The sequence below is a fragment of the Macaca fascicularis genome, chromosome 12 (genome assembly GCF_037993035.2).
Source record: "Macaca fascicularis isolate 582-1 chromosome 12, T2T-MFA8v1.1".
Taxonomy (NCBI): Eukaryota; Metazoa; Chordata; class Mammalia; order Primates; family Cercopithecidae; genus Macaca; species Macaca fascicularis.
Genome location: NC_088386.1, coordinates 1,027,727 through 1,052,446, shown reverse-complemented (window position 1 = coordinate 1,052,446; position 24,720 = coordinate 1,027,727). Strand labels below are relative to the sequence as shown.

The following is a 24,720-nucleotide window of genomic DNA, read 5'->3' as shown; positions in this document are numbered from 1 at the left end:
GGAGGCTTAGAGAGTTCCAATCCCTTGGCAGTTCGATCTCTGTAAAACATGCATGGCACAGATATGATGAGATACCCACAGGTATTTAAGGCAACTACAGGGAGCCCTTGGGAGCACGGGGCAACTGCAGCGCCCGCCCTTGCCAGAGGAGCCTGCTGAATCCAAACGGAACTCAAAGAGGGAGTGATTTGTGGTCTTTTCTAGCACCTTCTAAATCTGTTTTTCTAACTACAGGATTAGAGACTGAGGCCCTTTTATCAGCACTAAAGAAAACACTTTGCAACCCAGTGTTGCAAATTGTTCTGTGATTTTAATATAAAAATTTATTTCTAAAAATAGTATTCTTCCTCCAAGGCTGAAATAATCTTCAGTGGTGATTTAATTTCTTACACCTTTACATGTGAGGTTTATTAAAGAGGCTGTTGAATAAAGCAAAGGGAAATTGGAGGACCGGGCTGTCCCGGCGACCTCCCAGCAATGGGTCCTGTGGGCTGCCAGGACCAGGTCAAGGCCAGCAGACCCGAGCGGGCAGAGCACACGGAGGAAGGTGCCCCAGAACTTCATCAAGCATCTGTAAGTGGAGTCATGAGACAAACACCTTGTTAATTTTGTTTTTTTAGAGGCAAAGTGTCACTCTGTCTCCCAGGCTGGAGTGCAGTGAGTGATCATAGCTCACCACATCCTCGAACTCCTGGGCTCAAGTGATCCTGCCACCCCAGCCTCTGAATGCCTAGGACTACAGGCTCGTGCCCCTATGTCCAGCTAATTTTGTTTTTTATTTTGTGGAGATAGGGTCTTGCTATGTTGCCCAGGCTGTCCTCTAACTTCTGGCCTTAAGCAATCCTCCTGCCTCTGCCTCCCAAAGTGTTGGGATTACAGGGACAAACCCACCATGCCCGGTGAAAAGTACACTTTTTTTTTTTTGAGACGGAGTCTCACTGTCACCCAGGCTGGAGTGTAGTGGCGTGATCTCGGCTCACTGCCAGTTCCGCCTTCTGGGTTCACACCTTTCTCCTGCCTCAGCCTCCTGAGTAGCTGGGACTACAGGCGCCCGCCACCACGCCTGGTTAATTTTTTGTATTTTTAGTAGAGACGGGGTTTCACCGTGTTAGCCGGGATGGTCTCGATCTCCTGACCTTGTGATCCACCCGCCTCAGCCTCCCACAGTGCTGGGATTACAGGCGTGAGCCATCGCACCCGGTCAAAAAATACACTTTTAAACTCAATGGTTACTACTGGTTAATTACATCATTTAATTATATGTAAAAGTAAGTACATTTTATGACTTTAAATTAATAGAATCTTCTGCATGAGCTAAATTGTTTGTATACTAAAATGAAGATGTATATAAGCTAGAGGATTGTATTTTTTGTCTAAATACGTTTTATTTTTTTTTTTTTATTTTTTATTTTTTTTTTTTTTGAGACGGAGTCTCGCTCTGTCGCCCAGGCTGGAGTGTAGTGGCCGGATCTCAGCTCACTGCAAGCTCCGCCTCCCGGGTTCGGGCCATTCTCCTGTCTCAGCCTCCTGAGTAGCTGGGACTACAGGCGCCTGCCACCTCGCCCGGCTAGTTTTTTGTATTTTTTAGTAGAGACGGGGTTTCACCGTGTTAGCCAGGATGGTCTCAATCTCCTGACCTAGTGATCCACCCGTCTCGGCCTCCCAAAGTGCTGGGATTACAGGCTTGAGCCACCGCGCCCGGCCTAAATACGTTTTAAAACTGTTCACTTTACAGAGTGATGTTGAAACCAAACTTCTCTGACAATACGAAAGCTTTAAAAGCAGCGTCTAAAATCTAACTTTCCCGCATAGTTTATTTATTAAATTTTACCTTAGTGGACATTTCCAAAAATACACAAAGGCTGGGAGAATGAGCCAATAAGCCCAGGTTCAGCAATTCAGTATCAGCCTTGGCCAATCTTATCTCATTTGTTTCCTCCCTAACTTTTTTCTTGAAGTTTTAAAAACTCCAATACATCATGACATTTCATATGTAGAGTAAGATTTTGAAAATCTGCACTTTATAAGTGGAAACTAGGAAAAAAAATGTCTTGCCAGCAAGACAGAACCGAGAGGCAAGAAATAGCAGTGCGATATGCTTAAGCTGCTTGCTTAAGCTCTGCAGTTGGCTCTGAGAAGGGCCGACGGCCTGGCGATAAAGCTTCTGATGACCTATTTTCGCCAAACTGTCACTTGCTCTCCACACAAAGCTTTGTGGTCCCAGGTTGCCGCGTTGACTCAAAGGTCTTATAAAAGGGTTTTGCATTTTACTGCAGAGGAGCTGCCCTGTTTGCCATCAAGAGGCCCAGCTGGAAGCGTTGCCGGGAGCACGGGAAGGGTGGAGGTGGGTCCCTGCCAGGAAAGGCCTCTTTCCTCCTTATCAGCTGTAAACAGATAAGGCTGGAGCCGACCCACCCATCAAAACTCCAGTGGAATGTTCTGGCTCAAAGAGTGTGTGGGACCGGAACCTGTGCCAGGACTGGAGGCCCCGTCAGTGTTCTCGGCACATCCATCATGCAGGAAAATGCTCTGCAACAAGTTAGGTATGAAGGGATTCTCTGAGGAGGACTTGAAAGCGATGGCTGTCCAAGCAGGCTGCCCCTGGCACCTGTGGGGAGTGAGAAACACCTTTCTCCATCGTCCTGGCTTCTTGGGCGGGGCTGCCGTCTGTCTCCACACATTTTCCTCATCTAGAGATTGCATGTGAGGGGAATCATGCAGTATTTTCCTTTTGCGTCCGGCCTATGCCACATAGCATAATGTCTTAGGTCCGTCCGTGCTGTAGCGCCCATCAGGGCTTCACTCCTTTTGTGACTGAATAATAAATATTTCACGACACGCATCCACCTTGTTTTGTCTATTTGTCATCTGTTGACGCATACTTGTTTTTTCTACTTTTTGGAAGAGCACAGTGAGAAGACAGCTATCTACATGCCGATGAGGGAGGACACGGGGGAACCCAAATCTGGTGACACCTTGATTTCAGACTTCCAGTCTTCAGAGCCGTGGGAGGAAACATTTCTGTGGCTCAGGACTCCCAGCCTGCGGCATTTGGTTAGGGCTGCCCGAGCTGACGGATACACCAGGTTTTTGTTTTTCCGTGATTGTGATGTATTATGTAATTTAGTAATTTTTGCTGCATGTAGAGTGCATTTGTACTGGTGGCTTTCCGGAAGTACAGTGAACACCTTTTACGAAGGGTCCTTACACAGACATTTTCATTCACGGGGGGTACTCTGCAGGCAGCCCTCACAGGCAACGGCGTGAGTCCGGCTGATGTTCCTTTAAATCAAATGGTGAACCTGAACTGTTGTGTGGCCCTTCAGAAAGCCCAGCACAGTCTGAGATGCTCATTTTGGCCACCAGGCAGCGACCATATTGGACAGAACATCACCTCCGCAAGCAGCCGGCATTCCAGCCTGGATGACGGAGTGAGACTCTGCCTCAAAAAACACACACACAAACAGAAAAAACAATGAATCATGTGAATCTGGGAGGCGGAGGTTGCAGTGAGCTGAGATCGTGCCACTGCACTCCAGCCTGGGTGACAGAGCGAGACTCGGTCTCGAAAAAAAGAGATTGGATCTTTCAGGGAGACAGGCGGTCGCACGCTGAAACACAGGCCTGGCGTGCAGGGGCCCTCCTGGGAGCGCAGGCTCAGGAGGGGAATCAGCCTGTCCTCAGCACCAGGCTCAGAGCTGGGCCAGGCATCAGGACCACTTCATCTTCCCATGGCAGTGCCGGTGCCGCTGCAGAGCCCTGGGGACTGGGACGCAGAGAAGCACCCTCCCTCAATAACTTCCTTTTCAACTGCGTGGCACCCTGCAGTGCCTGAGTGCTTTGACCAGAAGCATTTGGGCTTGGAAGGGTCTTTCCTGCCCTTTCCTCCACCCAGCCCCCACACCCTCCACTGCCAGCCCCGTGGCCTCTCCCCTGCACCAGCACCCACGGCCTCCCCCAGGGCAGGAGGGAGAGGGTGAGAGCGGGAGTCCCCACCTTTTGTGACCTGCTGTCTGTTAGAGGTGAGTCCAGGCCCACTCTCAGGGTGGGGGTCCCACATCGGCCTGAAGACCAGGAAGGACTCTTTGGGGCCCTGTCAGAGACTCAGCCACACACATAGATTAAACTCGTTTTGCCATATTTGTTATTTTGTTTTTAGTGAAGAATTTTAAAGTAAATTACATACATCATGACGTCTTCTCCCTGAGTATTTTCATGTTTAGGGAGTCTGAAAAGTGAGGCTGTGTTCCCACAATCTGTATTAGACGGAATGGAATTAACAACAGTGCTCCAGGACACCGGACCATCCAGCCCAAATTCCATTTGGGGATGAGATGCCTTTTTGTCTGAGTCCCAAGCGGTAAGCACCATGAACCCCTCCGTTGGTATCTCTATCTTCCTTTTTCTTGGATTTTATTCTCAATTTCTAACTTCTAAACTCGTAATTAGATTATATCTCATTTAATATTATTTGTTTTTTTTTTTGTTTGTTTTTTGTTTTTTTTTTTTTGAGACGGAGTCTCGCTCTGTCGCCCAGGCTGGAGTGCAGTGACGCGATCTCGGCTCACTGCAAGCTCCGCCTCCCGGGTTTACGCCATTCTCCTGCCTCAGCCTCCTGAGTAGCTGGGACTACAGGCGCCCGCCACCGCGTCCGGCTACTTTTTGTATTTTTAGTAGAGACGGGGTTTCACCATGTTCGCCAGGATGGTCTCGATCTCCTGACCTCGTGATCCGCCCGCCTTGGCCTCCCAAAGTGCTGGGATTACAAGCATGAGCCACCGCGCCCGGCCTAATATTATTTGTTAAAGCTGATTTATTCTAAAATTTGATGAAGCAAAAGTCTGGATTTTGCCTCAATATAATAGGAACCACTTAATTATAAACATTTATGCAGGGCTTTGCTAACTTGCATTTTGTTCTTGGTATAACCACTTGTCTTTTGGCTCCTTAAAAGGTAATCTTCTATACGAAGCACTTCTATACAGATCTACGAGAAGAATTAACTTTGAAACTAGTATTTTATTGGCAGATGATGCCCTGCTGATGAAACTGTGAATCAGCCACATTTGCTCATAGATAGCACTTGGCACAAAAAGAGCTTAACACTAGTCCCTCCAGACTGCACACCAATGTTCTGGATTTCACAGTGAGACTCAGGGTGCGTGGGCTTTGTCACCTGCAGCTCTGGGATCCAGCCAGTTGGGCTGGGGCTTCCTCCCGGTTTAAATTTGAAAAGTTGGCCGGGCACAGTGGCTGAAGCCTGTAATCCCAGCACTTTGGGAGGCTGAGGTGGGCAGATCAGAAGGTCAGGAGATCGAGACCATCCTGGCTAACACGGTGAAACCCCGTCTCTACTAAAAAAATACAAAAAATTAGCTGGGTGTGGTGGCGGCGCCTGTAGTCCCAGCTACTCGGGAAGCTGAGGCAGGAGAATGGCGGGAACCCAGGAGGTGGAGCTTGCAATGAGCCGAGATTGTGCCACTGCACTCCAGCCTGGGCCACAGAGCGAGACTCCTTCTCAAAAAAAAAAAAAAAAAGAAAAAGAAAAAAAATTGAAAGGGAAACCAGTTTTGAATAAGAAGTAGATTTTGCCTTGAAACAGCCAACCTACCAGTTTTAATCATTGACAACTGAGTTCACATAAAGAACTGAACTCAATTGAAGAGTTAATAAAATGGGCCAGGTGTGGTGGCTCACGCCTGTAATCCCAGCACTTTGGGAGGCTGAGGTGGGCAGATCACCAGGTCAGGAGATCGAGACCATCCTGGCTAACACAGTGAAAACCTGTCTCCACTAAAAATACAAAAAATTAGCCCAGCGCGGTGGCGGACGCCTGTAGTCCCAGCTACTCGGGAGGCTGAGGCAGGAGAATGGCGTGAACCCAGAAGGCGGAGCTTGCAGTGAGCCAAGATCGGGCCACTGCACTCCGGCCTGGGCGACAGAGCGAGACTCCATCTCAAAAAAAAAAAAAAAAGAGAGAGTTAATAAAATGACCAACCTTTTTTGAGGGACAATTTTAAGGTTTTAAGATAAAAAGTAATAACCAGGCAACGCGCGGTGGCTCGCACCAGTAATCCCAGCACTTTGGGAGGCCGAGGCAGGTGGATCACCTGAAGTCGGGAGTTTGAGACCCGCCTGGCCAACATGGTGAAACCCCATTTCTACTAAAAATACAAAATTAGCAGGGCATGGTGGCACATGCCTGTAATCTTAGCTACTCAGGAGGCTGAGGCAGGAGAATCACTGGAACCCGGGAGGCAGAGGTTGCAGTGAGCCAAGATCGCACCATTGCACTCCAGCCTGGGCGATAAGAGCAAAACTCTGTCAAAACAAAAAAAACGAAAAAACAAACAGCAACAACAACAACAAACCAAACCAGTAATAACCATAGTTTTACATAAAATGCAGAGACAGATTTTCTTTTCTTCAGGCCCAGATTCAATAAGGGAGCTGGAGGGGCTGTGTGGAGTAGAGGTATGCAGAGTTCTGGATGCCCACCTTGCTGGGAATAAGGTCATGCTTGATCCAAAAGACTGCAGACCCAGCAAGGGACTCAGTTCTGGTAAGACCTCAGCAATTTCCTGGATGAATTTCAAGCCATGTCATTAATAAGCCAAAGCTTCACAATTGCAAAGATATGGAATCGACCAAGGTGTCCATCACTGGATAAATGGATAAAGATAATGTGCCATATATACTCAGTGGTGAACTATTCAGCCATAAAAAGAATGAAATCATGTCTTTTGCAGCAACGTGGATGGAAATGGAAGCCAATATCTTGGGTTCTTAATTGAAACAAGCCAGGCATAGAAAGACAAACATTACGTGTTCTCACTCATAATTGGGAGCTAAAAAATATGTATGTTGAAAGTAGGATGAGAGACAATGGAGACAAAGGGTGAAGGGGTGGCCGGGAGGAGGAGGAGGAGGAAGAGGAGGAGGAGGAAGAGGAGGAGGAGGAAGAGGAGGAGGAAGAAGAGGAGGAGGAGGAAGAGGAGAAGGAGGAAGAGGAGGAGGAGAAGGAGGAAGAGGAGGAGGAAGAGGAGGAGGAGGAGGAAGAGGAGGAGGAAGAGGAGGAGGAGGAATTGGTTAACGGGTGCAGTGTACTTTATTCTGGAGATGGACATCCTAAAAGCTCCGTCCGACTTGACTACTGCAATCTATGCATGTAACAAAATTGCACATGTGCCCCATGAATGTGTACAAATGAAAAAACAAGCTTCCTGTTTTCACAAAGACAATAATCCCCTCATGCCACATAGTTTATTAATTATTGACTTTGTGTTTTAGCTGCAAATAACTATTGTCACACAGCTGTCTATGAACAATAGCTGCTTAGGGATTTCCTGAAATCTCTCCAGCAGGTGTGCCTCTGGTGGCATGGCTGCACACTCCCACCCCCCTAATTCAGTCGCCAGCACTCCTGAGAGCCTGCTCAGGCCCTGGCTCACTAAGGTAAGAAGGCACCTTCCCCCTGCCAGCTCCGGTGTGAGGTGTGATGGAGGTCACTTGCTGGGAGGGGTACCTGATTTGAACAGGAAGGAGGGGTGCGTGAGGTATGGCCATTCTGGCTGGAAGAGAAGAAGGAAGAATGGGAGCCTTTCAGGAAGACTGGGTGGGACTCCTGAGTGTGGCAGAGGGTAGTAGGAGGCCCTGTGGCTCATGCTCTGTGGCTAAGTTGTTAAGTTGCAGGGTAGGCTGGGGTCCCAGCCTGGGTGGCATGAGAAGGGGGTGGCTATGATGGCAGTGTTTGTCCTGTCTGAAACTCCTGCTGAAATTGAATCCTCAGAGTGGCAGTGTGGAGAAGGTGGAAACTTTAAATGGTGATTGGGTCCGGAGGGCTTCATTCTCACGAATGGACTCATCCACCAGGGGTTAATGGATTAGTGCGTTATGATATCAGTGGGACTGGTGGCTTTAAAGGAAGAAAAGGTAGCATCAGCACGCTCCACCTCCCTGCCATGGACTGTCCCGCACTGCCTTGGGACTTTGCAGAGTCCTCACCAGCAGGAAGTTCCTCACCAGACATGCTCCCTCGACCTTGGGAGTGAAATGAAAATTCGTTTTCTTTATAAACTGCCCAGTTTCAGGTTTTCTGCCATGAGCAGCATATAACGGACTAAAACAGGTGCTGTCTGGGTTCAGTGCTCGACATGTGATTTCTTAGCAAATCGCCGACGGCTGGGCTCAGTCCCGTGTCTCTGAGGCAGACTCACTGTTGGTGGCACTGGGCAAGGGCTCAGGGCAGCTGGGCAGCCTCAGCAGGGTGCACTGCCAGGTCTCTTTCCGGAGGTGGCAGGTGTGGATGCACAGCGGCGGGGGCCTCGCTGGCTTTGGCAGACCGTTGAATGTCTCAGAGCTGGTTTCTTCAAGCACTACTTCAGCTTGTCTCAGACAAAAGGCTGCGGGGCTGAGCTTAGTGTGGAAGGGAGGGGAGATAACACATCAATCCTTAGCGTTCAAGAAGAGATGTGGAGGAAGGACTCTGGCAACAGAAAGCAGGGAGGATATTTTCTGCTTGGAAGAGACAGCAAAGCTGGGCAGAGCACACAGAGTGGTGGAGAGAGGGGCTGAGGTCAGCATGTATAAGGTCAGCGTGAGCAACGTTAAAGAAAAATTACTCAACGTGACTAGCACGGCAGGTGGACTTTATTCCAGACCATTGAGGCAGGTATAAGTGGATCGAGATAGATCAGGTTCAGCTCCAAATACAGCATGGGCGAGGGGGAGCTGATAACCAAGCAGCGGGGTTGGGGGCAGTGGGTGGAAAAGAACTCAAAGGTAATTCAGAGTAAAAAGGACTCTGGCTAATCCGGCCCAATAGGATTCTTGCTGCAGACAGGCCCTGGTGGTCAGACTTCACCTTGGGGACAACGGAGCATGAGGAGCCTGATCAGATATGGAGGGCGATGAGGTATTGAGGGTAGGGGCTTCTTGCTAACCTGACTTAGCAGGATTCTTGGTGAAAATAGATTTTACAAGGACGTGCACAGATGGAGGTAGGAGGAGGTTCAGGAGCCGGACTATTGTTTGGCCAAGCAGAGAATCTTTGTCAGCAGGAATCTGAGGGTCCGTTGTAGGGCAGCCGAGTGATAGGTAAATAGGGGGAGCATATTCATTCATTCTCTCAACAATTAAATATTAAATGTGTCTGTGCTACCAGGGATACAAAAGTACGCAAAGCAGGATAAAATGTTCTGCCTTTACAGCCAGTACATTCTGTTAGGAGAAGAAAGAAAATAAACAATGTAAGTAAATAGTATATTAGAGGAAGAAAAATGCTATGGAGAGTCAAAACATGAGGGCATAAAGGGACATTTGGCGTGTTTCACAGAGAAAGTGACACTCTGGCAAGGGAGCCGGGATGCCTGTGAACAGTGCGCTGGGCCCGGGAGGGAGCGGGGAGAGCCGGCCCCTGCTGGAGGCCTCGCAGGCCTGGTGGAGCCAGGGGCCCCATCTGACTTTTGCGCCTGTGTGGAGCGTGAACCGCAGGGCGCAGGGTGGAGGTGGCTGCGCGGACCCTGAGCCTGGGTCAGGGCGGTGGAGGCTGGAAGCGGGTATGAGTCGCGGGGATTCATGCTGGGTTGGATCTGGGTGTGAGAGAAAGAGCACACGGGGAGGGAGGACTCGGGGTTTTCTGTCCTGAGGAGCTGAGAACTGAACCGGAGACAGTTTTGTTTGGAGCTGTTTGGGAAGGAAGGGCGAGAGGTGGTGTCTATGAAGTGGAGAAACGGAGGACATGCTCCCAGCAAGGGAGAAGAGGCCTGGGCGGGGTGCGATGAGCAGGCAGGTGGCATTTGGAGCTGTGGGAATAAATGCAACCCCAGGAAGCAGGTGCGGACAGAAAACGGCAGAGCGGCCTTGGGCAGCCGGGAGTCCCGAAGTTTGCACGGAGGAGGGGGCTTGGGGGGGAGGAGAGTGGTTCAGGAAACCACATGCAGGAGGTGCTCAGGAGCAGCAGGGAGGGGGGCCCCTGTCTTACAGCTGGGGGCTGCACGTCTGCATAGGCCGTGGCTGCTGGCAGGAGCAGGTAGGTTCAGGGCAGTGCAGAGGCGGAGAGCTGGACTGGAGTAGCTCAGATAGCCAGAGGGAGGAGGGGTGTTCAAGGTAAGTTGAGACCACGCTTTGGAACCATTTCGCTCTACAGGGGAACAGAGAAATGGGATGCAGCTGCAGAGCAAAGCATGCAAAAGATGTTTTAAAGATGGGTCAGGAAAAAGCACGTTTGTACAACTCACTAGAGAAGAAGATGTGGGTGATTTAGGAGTGAGGTGGAAGGCAGAGGTGTCCTTAAGAGGTCTAGTCCGCCAGGGCAGGGGTGTGGCCCATCCTTCTGCAGTAATGCAGGCGAGACACGTTGCCGTGAGGGGGCAGCCTGCAGATTTATTTTATTATTTATTATTTTTTAATTTTTTGAGATGGAGTTTCACTCTTGTTGCCCAGGCTGGAGTGCAATGGCAGTGTCTTGGCTCACTGCAACCTCCGTCTCTTGGGATCAAGCGATTCTCCTGCCTCAGCCTCCCGAGTAGCTGGAATTACAGGCATGTACCACCATGCCTGGTTAATTTTGTATTTTTAGTAGAGACACAGTTTCTCCATGTTGGTCAGGCTGGTCTCGAACTCCCGACCTCAGGTGATCCACCTGCCTTGGCCTCCCAAAGTGCTGGGATTATAGGCGTGAGCCACTGCACCTGGCCAGCCTGCCGATTTATTTTAATGAGAAAATCAAAGCAAAAGCAGGGTCATAAGTGGAGCATATGGGTGGGACAGAAAACGTTGGAGGCCTTAGGAGAGAGAGGAAAGGGCATGAAGGAGTCATCCACAGGAGGGGAGTGCGCTGTCCTGTGACCGCTGGCACCACAAGAGCCCATGCGCTAGAAAGCACGGCCCCGACACTAGCAAAATGGTGAAGTCCTGGCTTCCAGGTCCTGAGAAGAGTCTGATCAGAGGAGTGACATCATTTCAGTGTTGGCAGGGCACGGTGGCTCATGCCTGTAATTCAACACTTTAGGAGGCTGAGGTGAGAGGATCATTTGAGCCCAGGAGTTCGAGACCAGCCTGGGCAAAATAACTAGACTACCATCTCTACAAAAAAAAAAAAAAAAAAGCAGAGGTCAGATGTGGTGGCATACACCTGTAGTCCCAGCTACTTGGGAGGCTGAGGTGGGAGGATCACTTGAGCCTAGAAGTTTGAGGCTGCAGTGAGCCACAGTTGCACTGCTGTGCTCCAGCCAGAGTGACAGAGTAAGACCCTGTCTCAAAAACAAAACCAAAAACACAAACAGGTGACAGGGGAGGGAACCCAGGAGTCAGTTCAGATGCTGATGGGTCGGTGGGTCTAGCAGGAAGGCGTTGAGCTTTGGCCTGGGGTGGAGAGGAGAGAATGGAGAGACAGCCTTTGCAATTCACAACAGCATAATTAGAAAGCTCCTGCCAGGTGGAGTGTGCTCTGCCTTTTGAGACTAAATCGAGACATTCTGTTTCACTCCATTCATGTTGTTTGTTTGTCAGCTTATTTGCGAGCCCAGGTAAATTCACAAAATGCTATGTGACCTCTGGAAAGGTGAACTGCTCTGGAGGATATGGGCCATAGGTTTTTGTGTTTCTGTGTTTACTTCTTTTTCTCTTAACACTCCAAATAAGATTTAATCTACACACAGTAAAATTCACCTGTTTTCAATGTGCAGTTAAATGAATTTTGGTGTATTGAGAAGGACCCAGTGCCTTGCACCACCATGACAACATGAGTCTAGTTAAAATGTCTGTCTCACCAAAAGAAAAAAAGCTCCTGCCCCCCTTGCCCCCGCCCCGTTAGTCACTGTCCTTCCCACCCTCCAACCTGGGCAACCATTAATCTACTTTCTGTCTCTCTACTTTTGTCCTTTTCGGGTGTTTTATATAAATAAAATCATACAACAGTTGTTCTTTTGTGTCTGACTTCTTTCACGGAGGGTGATGTTTTGAAGTTCCTGTGGCGGAGCACAGGTCTGTGGGTCCTGGCTTTGTATTCCTGATGGTATTTCTACGAGGACATACCGCGTTTCTTAGTGAATCCTGGTCGGTGGACATTTGAGTTGTTTCTACTTTTTGGCGATTGTGAGTAATGCTGCCATGAACTTTCAGGTACGAGACTTGGTGTGGATGTGTGTCTTCATTTCTCTTGGGTGTACGACTCCTAGTGACAGTCTGGGTCCTCTAGTAAATCCGTGTTTAACTTTTCAAGAAACTGCCAAGTTGTTTTCCAAAGTGGGCTGCACCTTTTTACCATCTCACCGGCAACGTACAAGCATTCCGGTTCCCACATCCTTCACAACACTCACAGGAGCCCCCTCCCGCCAAACCCAAATTCTTATGCACACAATTTGTTTGAAACATGTCCGAATAAGCACATTGTTAGTCCCGTAGAGCCCACTTGCTTTGCATGCCCCGTAAAACTGTGCCCAAATCTGTCAGTCACAGAGAAGACAAACCCTGGGGCCACAGAAGACCCCAAGCCACTGCCACCCTTCAGAGTCTCTGGCCCAGGTACTCCCTATTGGCTGCTGAGCTGGCATCTCCTAGACCTGTCAGCCCCCCTCAGATTCTGCCTTGACCTCTTCTCCTTCTGGGGGTGGCCCTGCTTCATGACTTCCCTTTCTGTGCAATTCAGCCAAAGCACTGCCCACATCAATCTTGTGTGCTACTGCCACCACACGGTCATGTCTTTCTTTTCTCTTTTTTCTTTTTTTTTTTTTTTGGAGATGGAGTCTCGCTCTGTCACCCAGGCTGGAGTGCAGTGGCGCGATCTCGGCTCACTGCAAGCTCTGCCTCCTGGGTTCAAGCGATTCTCCTGCCTCAGCCTCCGAGTAGCTGGGATTACAGGCACGCGCCACCACACCCAGCTAATTTTTTGTATTTTTAGTAGAGACAGGGTTTCTCCGTGTTGGTCAGGCTGGTCTTGAACTCCTGACCTCAGATGATCCACCCGCCTCAGCCTCCCAAAGTGCTGGGATTACAGGCATGAGCCACTGCGCCCGACCCCGTTTTACTTTTAACAAGCGTGAATGCATCTGTTTCTGAGCTATGTGGGCAATATGCATGTGAGGTGCGGCCCTGCCCTCCAGGACACCCACCTTGGTGAGTCGAGAAGAAATTTTATCCAAGGGCGAGTAGCGAGAACACAGCAAACCGACGCATGCAGAGGGAGATCCAACAGTCAGACCGGGCAGAGAGAAACAGCTGAGCGTCTTCAGTGGCTCGTGATGGGAGAGACGGTCTAGTCTGAGAAACTGAGGCAGGAGGGACTGCCTGGCTTCAGCAGGGAGAGGAGCAGCCTGTCCCAGGCCCAGCCAAGTTGGTGACAGCAAACTACAGAGCTACCAGAAGGAGAGGCCCCGGCTGTCAGGGAGCACTGCCGGCTGCCGAGAGGGTAGGGGGCCCCGGGCCCGCCCTGCAGAGGTTCCTGCTCAGGTCCTCTGGAGTCTGGGTGGAGCAGAGTCGGGTCATGACCTGTGTGGACCCTGTAGTGCCCAGATTTAGAATTCTGCCAACCTCCAAGCTCACCATCAGCCTCCTGCGGCCCCACTTGTTTCTGGGGCAGCTACTGTACCCCGACCCCATCGTCCCCAGGCAGAGGGTCCCAGCCGCAGGTCCGTGGGGGCTGGTGTCTGGCCTCCCTCCTTCTGGCTGGCTGAGCAAAGTATCTGCAGGGCACAGAGCAGGTCACAGGGATGCTCATTAGAAAGGATAAAGCTTTTGCGGCCTAAGGCGGTTGTGGGGTTCACTTCCAGTCTTTGAGAACACAGGAGACTATCTGTTTTGAAATCAACATAGAGGTTCCCCAAATCAGTACAGTTTCCCCTCCTTTGGGGCTATGACAGTGGCTTTTCCATCTGAAGACAGCAAAGCAAGTGAGTCGGTGGCCGGGTCTGCTCTCCGCCCGCGTGCAAGCGTGGCAGCAAAGAGGCACCCAGAGAAGCCCCCGTGGCCTGGGGCTCTTTGTAAAGAAGACAAGGCCCTGAGCAACAAACTGGCTCCTGCTGCTCAAAACGACAACCATGCTCGGCTGCCCAGCGGGTCCGCACCGCCTGCCGCTCCAGTGTCCTGTCCACTCCACAGCAACCCCAAGCTCTACCTCCTGTCCACGCGTGTGTCTGTGCACACAGTGTGTTGCTGTCAGTGAATGGCCTCCTGCTTCTCGAGCGCCGTGACGCTGGCTTTTGTTTGTGTTTTTCTTACCTGGGACTGGGACAAAAGATGGCCTGAAGCCAGGAGGTGCCGCCCACCAGTGGGGCTAGGCTGGGAGAGCTACTTTCTCCCCACCAGAGCCGCCTCTGCTGTCAGTCCCAGGCTGCACCCTGCTGGCCTTTCTGGGCCACACTGGGACCGTTCTCTTGTCAAAATCTGAGGGAAGTGAGGAAACCGGGGGCTCTTATGAAATGGACAGAGCGCAGGGTGGGCATCGGCTGGGCTACGTCCCTGGCCAGAGCTGTCCGCCAAGTTGGAGGACAGAAGAGTGTGCTGGGAGGGAAACATGGATTCACTGCAGTGCTCAGGCCACCAAGCACACCACCCCTCAGACACCAGGGAAACCCGAGCATCTGCACAGGAGTGAGATTGTGCTAGATTTTGCTAGAATCAGGCCCTGCCAGTTGAGGAGCAGCTGGTGGGAGGTGGGAGATGGGCAGGCTGAGCACAAGCTCATGGTGTGCGGTGACTCAGGCCCCTCACTGGAGACACCAGGTGAGAGGAGAGACTGCAGGGCCTGGCACACACAGGCCCACTCTTCCTGCTGCCGGCCAGAAGGAGCTGTGTACACAGCAAGGCGGAGAGAGAAACATTAACCAAATTGCAAGTTTCGGATCATTTGTCTTATTGTGGCTTCAGGAAAAGTTTAGCTTTCAAGCAGGCCCACCTATTCTTGTAAAACCTTATCTGGGCTATTAGGGGGCGAGTCATCAGTGCTTGTTCAAACATTCCACTGAAGAGGGGAGCGGAAAGGAGAGGAGGTGCGAAGGTCACTTTCAAATTTGGAAACCTCTCTTCCCTTGCTTGAAGAAAGAGAGATCTGCACTGAACGCGTTTGCCCCTCACATTTCCCTCTGATCTTTCAGGGAGCCCAGGCCGGTTCGGGGTGCAGCTGCACCCATTTGTGGGCACACGCCAGTCAGAAAAGTTGTGTTAATTTGCAGTGAATGTTTTCAAACTCCTTTCTCAAAGATGAAAGTGTTGCCGCCTTGTCTTGGCTCCTGCCAGGCTGTGTGGCAAGCGTGTGTGTGAGTGCAGTGTCCTGATTCCCGGAGATGCTGAATGAAAGCCCAACTCTGCATGATTCCCTGGCCCACACCTCCGAGTCTTCCCTGCTGGGAGGAGCACCTGGTGTGCACAGGCCCTTGGATCAGGGATGTGTGCGCCTATCTAAGATTATGCTACAGGAATTCAGGCCAAAGACAATGACTTAGATTTTTGGCAGACTTAGATTTTTGACTGATATTTCACATCACAGTGCTGTAATTGTAATTAATTATGATGCTGCGTTTCTTTACAAGGTTGTAAAACGCAAAAGCTGAGGTTGCAGGATGGTCTTGAATGATTGACTAAAATTGTCTGCTTCTCTAATGCTAGGCAGAACATATAAAAAGATAAATCCTATTAAAACCCCTCCTTCCGGAGAGCAGAAAATAAAGGGACTCAAAGTCCATCACTCTCGTGTGCTGCCCAGGGCAGCACTGGGGCCACAGACACTCTTGCCGATGGCTATTTTGTGTGTGCTGCAGGCTTCCTAACAGAAAGGAGGCTTTGTAAGAGCACAGAAACATGCCCATGCTTCTTGGATGTGCCCTGGGACAGAGCTGAGCAAACCACGTGAAAGCAATATGTGGTATTGATTACTCAGCAAATATAAACAATCCCATACTCTTCACAGCTATGCCTTTATTCAGCATTTTTCAACCTTTAAAAGAGTTGAAGTCATTCTACTTTGCCGCCTCTCTCCTTTGCTCAACTGCCTTCTGCCTAGAACAGGCCACGTCCCTACTGGGGCAGGGAGCTTTGTACCCAGCTCACTGGCCTCCAAGGTCCTGTTTACGTGCAGCTTCAGTGGAAGGAGGTCCACTCTCCTGCTGCTGCCACCTCCTGGTTGAGCAGCACCTTGTCCAGAACCGCCTCGTCTTCATTCTCATTGTATTTATTTCTGCTGTGCTGCTTTTATCTCATGCGTATATGAAAGCCTTTAAGAAACATCAGAGAGTAACGGAGACGGAGGTGCCGAGAATCAGCAACTGCAGAAGCCCTGGGCTCTCTTCCCCAGTGCTGTTGTATTAAAGGATTTTGTTATTGTCCGTGGTGGTTTGCCCTTTTTGAAAAATGGAAGCATCAAAGTTTTAAACTCATGTCATCATTAAAATAACAACAACATTCATTGTTTGAAACACAAATTAATTGTGAAGTGAGAGTTTGGGAAGTCTTAGCCAGAACACAGTGCTGACCTTCATCTGCATTTTGGAGCCACCACATCCAGTCCATCACCCTCTGGCTGTAGCAGCAGAGAGAATGACGCAACCCCTGACTTGCTGTTGTTTTATGGCTGATGATTCAGGAAGACAGAAAAAATGCCCTCATTTTAGCAGCTTTCATTTGATCATTCTCTCCCACCTTCCCCGGCCTCTGGGAGATGCGTTTATTGCCAGCTTCACTGCAGAGGAGACAAATAAGTAACCCAGATGTTGGTGTTTGTGGCGCCTTTACAGACACCTCCATGACACCTGTCATATCATACATTGCATATTGGATGTAACGTGAGCAATTTATGAGTCCAGATGCATCGACTGCTCTCCTCGTGCCCCTGCTGACATTCCCCGGAGATCGACATCCTGTAAAAAGCCTGAAGATTGCTTCCTTTCAATGGTGAGTGCCTGCTCCATGCCTTGGAGATAAGACATTTCTACTCTTGGTCCTTAGTCACCATAAAATCATAATGTGATTCTGTAGAATTGAAAGGTGATAAATAAGCTTAGGAAATGATGGTGTTTTGGGGAAAAAAGTGGACTCACTGCCGCGTCTCCTCAGTCCTTCCTTCCGGCACTCCTCTGTTTCCATGGAGACAGTGCTCCAGCAGGACCACCTGAACAGGCTGACATCCGTGGGCTCGGATTTCTTACTTCTCATTATTTTATTTCAGAGAGAGTTTTAAAGTGTGCATCATGTCCATTTAATTTTATTGACAATGTTTATCTATCTGCCTGCCAATCTACTCATCTATCCACACACACCTACTTTATTCAAGAAAGAATTTAAGGTGCTTTCTTCACTAGAAAAGGTATCTATTATTTTTCAAGCTCAGAGAAAAATGTTAGCTTTTAAATAATGACACAACTGTATTAAGTTGTTTCTTCTATAACATTTTGTTAAATGAATTCAAGATGCTGTGGAACTCTAAATGCTTAGGAAAACATGGCATCCTTATGGGAAATTGTGTTTTGAATGACACATGCTGTAAAGGACAACCAAACACATTTGTATGTAAAAATAAAATTCAAAAACTTTAAAAAATGTTTGCAAACAGATCCAAGATTTAAAAAAATAAGATAATCTATACAGACACTGCATTTCGTATTTGATGAAATTTAGTGTTAAAAAACTTAATAAAATAGGATTTGATAAGTATTTTCATAACATTGAAAGATACACCTATCTCAAACCAAAAGACAATATCAAGTTAATTTCTTCAACAAATAATAAGAAAATTAGTAAGATGTAGGGATAAAATTGATGTACAGAAACCAATAGCTTTGGATGATATAGCACAAGAAATTACTCCTATTTAATTAGGAAGAAAAAGTTCCTAGGAATAAACTTAGCAAGAAAGTTAAGATCTATATGAGATATGTTTTTATCCACTCTCGAAAGTTTATAAAAGAAAACTTGAACAAATAGAAAGACTTATGATGTTCTCGACTAGGAAGACTCAACATCATAAAACGCCAACTTTCCCTGATTTATTATGCAAATTAATGCACCTAAATAAAAATAGATTGAAGTTTTTCTGGATCTTTGTATTTTATTTATTTATTTACATATTTTACTGTGAGGTGAGAACTAGACAATCTGATTCTAAAGTTCAAATAGAAAAAGAAGCAAACAAAAATAGGAAAATCCAGAAAAAAAAAAGAGTAAAGAGAAAGAATTAGCCTTACCAGTTCTTAGATCATATAATAGTTTTAATAACTAAAACACTGTTGTACTGGGTCATGAACAAACACACGGAACAACAGAAAAGCACAGGAAATGCAGATAGACACAAAAATAGGAGGGAAATTAGTAAGTCATAAAAGTGACATCTAAAATTGTTAGTGAAAAAAACTGTGATAAATGGCATTAGGACAACTGAGTAGCATTCAGCAAAATAAATAATAAAAGATGAAAGTTGCACCCATGTCCCACAATGTATATAAAAATAAATTTCAAAAAGATAAAATATTTAAATGTTGTAAGTAAAGACATAAAAATACTAAAAGAAATCATGGACAAAGTCCATGATTTTTTTTTTTTTTTGAGAGGGAGTCTCACTCTGTCGCCCAGGCGGGAGTGCAGTGGCCGGATCTCAGCTCACTGCAAGCTCCGCCTCCCGGGTTTACGCCATTCTCCTGCCTCAGCCTCCCGAGTAACTGGGACTACAGGCGCCTGCCGCCTCGCCCGGCTAGTTTTTTGTATTTTTTAGCAGAGACGGGGTTTCACCGTGTTAGCCAGGATGGTCTCGATCTCCTGACCTCGTGATCCGCCCGTCTCAGCCTCCCAAAGTGCTGGGATTACAGGCTTGAGCCACTGCGCCCGGCCAAATTCCATGATGTTTTAAATTAAAACTGAAAAATCCAAATGCAATAAAAGAATTTGTCAGTTAAGCTACACAAAAATAGGAATTTCTGCATGAAAAACTACCATCAGCAAATTAAGAAATCAAGACAGACACTGAGGGAAAGAATGTATTTTCACCTCTTATCATAAGTTACATCCTTAATATATTAAAAGCTCCAAAAAATCAATAAGAAAGAAAAAGATAAAAAAACTCAATAGATCGATAGGCAAAAAACTTTGATGGAATGATCCAGTGAAAATAAACTAAGTAGATAGTCAGCCTTACTAATAATAGAATGGGAAACCTATTCAATCAGCAAATGTCAGAAGAGATTCACTATGTGTGGGTAAGGAGCCACGGAGAAGCAGTGGCCTTCATGCCTGGGAAGAGCAAATCGCATGACCACAGGCAGGATAATTTGGCAACACCTACAGAATTACCAAGATATGTGTCCTCTGACCCAGCAATTTCACGACTGATTCTAAAGACAGATGCAAAATGATATATTAGCAAGAGAACAGCATTATCTGTTATACAGATAAAAGATTTGAAAGAATCTGTGTCTATCAACTCCAATCATCCATCCAGTGTGGGACCGAAATACTCCACAGCTGTAAGAAAATGGAATGCTACATGTATTCATATGGGGGATTATCCAATTTATAAGAGCAAAGTGTGGTAAAGTGCATGTAATCTGCCACCATTTGTGTAAAACACAGAGAAGATGAAGGTGAGCACTCACATTCCTGTCTGTTTGCATCTGCATCAGGAAGCTCTAGGGATGCACAAGAAGTTAATCATAACTCATGCCCTTAGTGCCACATATAAAGAGTTCCTAGAAATCAATAAGAAAGACTTTGTTACACAGATGAGTGCAGTGAAACCAGACAGAGGAGGACATGGACGGAGAACAGACTATACTGAATGCTTTTCATGTTTTTCATTTCTGAGCCATGGGAGTTATCTCCCATACAATAATTTAAAATTAAAAATTAAATTTTAGAGAGTGAAATTATCACTTTTCAAGCATGATTTCTTCAAGATATAGGCTGTTTTGTTCCATTTATGATGCATCTTTTTTATTTCTATAAATGTAGGGGGTACAGGTGTAATTCTGTTACATGGATATGTTGCACAGTACTGAAGTCTGAGCTGTTAGTGTTCACCCAAAAGATGAGTATTGTACCCATTAAGTAATTTCCCATTGTCCACTCACCTCGCATGCTTACACCCCATCTTTTTATTTAAACAACACTTTCTTTGATGTTTGGGGCCTCAAAGAATAAATACTACTATTTTCCAACTAGACAGACTCCCACTGGCTTCACAGACTAACTATTTTGGCACTAGAGACAACAATTAAAAAGCAAATGTTAAGTGGTTTGTATTTATTAATGGGTTAATTTAACAAGAACAGCATTTTCAAACACTGCAAAGCATATTTTCTACAATAAGATTTTCTATTTTTTCTTTTGCCTTTGTTTCCAGCTTCCTAAGTACAGATTCTGCAAAACTATTTCATAAGCCAGTTCTGTGGAACCCCTTTCTGGCCATTTCCTGAAGCAAATTTCTTTCCTAATCATCCCCACAACACGAAGGCCAGGTTCTGCAAGTAAAAGGGTGGTGAGGCAATTCTGGACTCATTTAAGTGGCAAGCCCAGGAAGTGGAGGCTCGCGCGCTGTGGAAATACTGACCAGATGGAATTAACCATCTTCCCGGAAGCAAGACTGGAGAGCGCTGTGGAGCTTGCCGCAGGTTCTGCTGGATAGGAAAGTGTGTCTCCTCCACCTGCTGTCTGCTTCCCTGTCTTAGCCCAGCAGAGCTGTTTTAACGCAGACATTTGCAGCCTGCCCAGAACTCTCCTGGAACCAGTAAGTCGCCAGTTAGGAAAAAGATCAGCACCGCCCAAACAGAGATGTTGGAAACCTGCATTCATCCCCAGTGGAGGCAGAGGCTCTGAATGCTGAAGCCACAGCTGTGACATGGCCACACTCTGCACATGGCCCCAGGCACTCAGATTTCTGCACCCTCAGGGTGGCTCGCAGGCTCCAGAGCTGGGGTTCAGGCCCTGCTGACCACAGTCAACTGTCCCCTGCTGCCTCAGACCAGGGCCGAATTCCTGGTGTGCTTCCCTCCTGCACCCACTCAATGGCTCTGTGGCCTTTGCAAGCACCTGCCTGGCAGGGCTATGGCAATGTGTGGAGTCAGACGATGGTGCCAAGTTGGGAGAGGACTTACAGCGAGACAGTGTAGATAAAGCCTGGGGCCCAGCTCCCCAGCAGCACCTGCTCCTGCACTGTAGCCACTGTGGCCACGTGGCTGCTTCTATTTCCTTGAGCTCCATTGCCATCTTATCCCAGGCAGGGCCCCTTCACCCCCTGCACCTGCCACCATCTGTCCTCGCCCCTGACTCCCAAGCCTCCTATCAGTCTTGCTCTTGGGAGGGAAAGAACCCCTGGCTTGGGGAGCCTCCCGGTCCTGAGGTGGCCACCTGCCAAGGCTCTGGCGTCCCCCATCCTGGGGCTCCTGCCCCACCTCTGAGCTCTCCCTCTCCCTCTCATCCCATTGGCCTCTCCTGGCTGGGGTCTTGCTGTCTGTCACCCCTGAACAGAGCTGATACTGACACCCCAGAACGGCAGGGACCTGGAACTGTTCCACTCACCTGCTTCAACCAGCACCTTGAGGACAGACCTTTACCTGCACTTAGAGCGTTTAGTTGAACTGCAGTTTTGATAATCATGTAACTGTGTGCAAATACTAGAGCAGGTGACTGTGGTGTGAAAGGGTGAATACTCGGGAAGTGTGTGATTTTTGTCTGAGAAGTTTAGTCAGCAAGCAGCTAATTCATGGCAACATAAAGAAAGTTGATATGAAAACGGCCTTTCCCCTACATCCCTAAGGAGACTGCCAAGAAGACCAGGACATGCTACTACGTATGTTCAAGAAATGATGAAGGGGAGCACTGAGGAGCTAAGATACACGGGTTTAATCTCAGATTCACTTCCGATGCACCACCCGAGTGTCTGGAGAGGAGAATCTGGACTCCTTCCTGTATCCGTTTTGAGAGGCGTGGCCCCAGTACGAATTTGGGAAGCCTTTGCAGTGGCAAAAGTCATGAAATTAGGTGGCAACACCTTAGGACCGTCAAAAGGGAGGGTTGCCTTGGGAATGAAGGCTTGGTGTGAACAGATTTGGCTTGTTGGGTCTAAAGAACAACAGAGTATTTCTCCCTGGCTCTTGGAATTCAAGGTCCTGAGCTCTTCAATCCTGGGCAATTTCACATTTGCTCATTTCGCACAAGCAGGAGGCAGGGAGAGTTGTTGGGATTCGTGCCAGGCAGAGCCGAGCACATCAGGGGCCCTGGGTAAAAGGGGGTGGGGATAGCGCAGGCACCAAAGGTCTCCGCATGGGGTTGCCAGCTGCCAGTGGACACCAGATGGGAAGGGAAACTGCATGCCCACCGTTTGCCTCTGCCTGTGGGGTGCTGCCCCCACAGTGCCTCTCGGGTGTCTGCAGCCTCACGTCTTGTTTCTTCTCACCCCCAATGTGGATCACAGCCGCTGCAAGTCTCCGTAAGCACCACAAGGCCAGCAGCCTCCCCTCGGGCTCATAGGATGCCTGAACCACCAGCCTCATCCTGAACTCCCCTCCATGGACGTGAGCCCCATTAGCTTTTCCCCCATTTAGAGGCAATGGAAGGCCAAACCCCCTTAGAGAAAGAACAAGAAACTGGGGTGAGCTGCCTCATGTGTTGAGATGTAGGAAAGTGAGATTTATTTGCAGAGAAAAGAACCTGGCTCCACTGTCCTGAGGGTGCCTCTGGTCTCTCACAGTTGGATCCCCTCATGTTTCCCAAACCCATGTCCGGATCACCCCCTCCCCACCCTATCTCTTCACTCCTCGAAAACCAGCTCCCCTAGCTTTGCCCAGATCACACAGCAACACCATATCAGGTAAATCCTTCCTCTTTACAGTAGACACTGAAATTCGCCCTATGTTCCCCACTCCCCTCTTCATCAATGAAAAGGAGCAGCTTGTGGTTTCCAGCACCGGGTGCTTCCTGTCTGCGGCCCCTCCAGGACATGGGCTGTAAAGTTTCTCTTCCTCCAGACGCCTTTGTGCACTGGACTGAACCGACCATCCCGACCTCAGCCCACCTTTTCTCCATCCTGAGCCACAGCACATGTCCCCCAGGAATCTGTGGCTCTGACCACCTCTGACGATTCACTCCCCCGTCAGTCCCCTGGGACCCCTGAGACAGTTCAGCCTGAGCCCCTGGCCTTCCAGGCCTCCCCAGCTGTGTTTCTGGTCATTCCTTTCCTTGAGTGCCTCCACCCTGGATGCCCAGGGCACCACCCTGGCCTCCCCTACACGCTGGCTTGGTTCTTCTCAACCATTGCCATTGGCTTGGTTTCTGTTGTGTTTGGTTTTTAGGGGTCAGACTGCCGAGTGCTGTTCTTCTCCCGGGCTCTGTCCTCCTCTCTCTCCTTGGGTTGCAGCATCCAGGTCTGATCCAACAACTCCACAGCACACAATGTGGCCCAGGCCATGCATGGAGGAAGACAGCAGAGCAGCCATGAGGCTCCCAAACGGAGCCAGGGCCCAGGCCCAGCACACCCTGCCCTCAGTCCCCTGCATCCACTGCCCCTCCTGCACCCGGCACTGGGCAGCGTGGGCTGTGTCAGTGGTGTCCGTCCTCCCTTCTCAATATGTTGTGAGCTCCACTAGGCCAGGACCGGTGCTTGGAAGCTGTGGGACCCTCAGCCTCCCTAGCAGAACGTCTCGCACACAGCGGTGGCTCCATAAAATATTTATTTCCTATCATGTCCATTTATTTTATAAATTTCATGCAGGCCAGAGAGATTGGAATTATTAATTACTTTAAAAAATAAAAGGATAAAGCAAGACCTGGAAATACAGACCCAGCAGCACTGGAATGCACCAACTAAGGCAGAGAGCTCCCCTGAGACTCCGCGACTGCTGGACCATTTAAGGCAACATCATATCTCAGGCGGAGAGGGAGAGAATCCGCCGGTCTTGGGGGGGGGGGTTTAAGTGGATTTAGTCATGGTCTGGACTTGCCCAATTTTCTATGCTATGCTGTGGGAAGGGACAAGGTCCTAAACTACGCTCACAGGACTTAAATAAAACAAACAACACACACAGGTGGGTGGGAAGGCAGGCAGATGACTCAATTCTGTGCCCACCACCCATGGCCCCTGATGGGCCATGCCTTCTGCTTAGACAGCAGCCTCCTGGACCCCACAGATGGGGGCAGTGGCATAAAGTCAGACCTGCAGCTGAGGCCTGACTCGCTGCAATGGCCCTGTCCCCCATCGCCAGTGACAGACCTGTTACTTTCTCACTGATCCTTCATTTTCCTATGCAATGGGGCTAATATTGCCTCTTTCTAAGGTTGCGATGAGGATTAATTTTTGAGATAATAGACATTGAGATAACAAACCTGCCAAGAGCTACATCGATGTGATTATCCTGAGATTGAGAGGAAATGTCAATGCGGCACTAGATGGTGGCATGACCGTGAGTGGGAGAGAGAGTGTGGATGTTCCAGATGTCCCCGGATCTCTACCAAACAGAAGATGCAGCGAAAGGACAGCCAGTGTTGCCAGTGTCTCCTTTTCCCCTCAGGGCAATGAATTACGGGTTTTCTGTGCCTTAGTTTTCTCCCTTTCAAATGGAGTTAATAATACTGTCTGTCTCGGGGATATTCACAGACGTGAACAATTAACGATTGCAAAGGCTCATTTGAAAATAAATGAGCTTACTCATAATGGTGGTGCTTGATATTTATAATAATAAGCCTGTGCTGCTGGCTTCACGAACTATATTCATTGGTACAGGGTTTAGTTTTATGACTGGCTTTTTC

At 48.6% G+C, this 24,720-nt stretch overlaps 1 protein-coding gene and 1 long non-coding RNA gene across 2 annotated transcripts in view; one reads left to right on the top strand and one right to left on the bottom strand.

Moving 5' to 3' along the window:
• CFC1 (cryptic, EGF-CFC family member 1) overlaps nucleotides 1-24,720 on the bottom strand; it is a 56,167-nt gene that overhangs the window by 7,162 nt on the left and 24,285 nt on the right.
• On the top strand, nucleotides 16,550-23,743 carry LOC141408156 (uncharacterized). The gene is made up of 2 exons (XR_012421000.1): nucleotides 16,550-16,884; nucleotides 20,321-23,743. It is a non-coding gene; the product is annotated as an uncharacterized lncRNA (long non-coding RNA).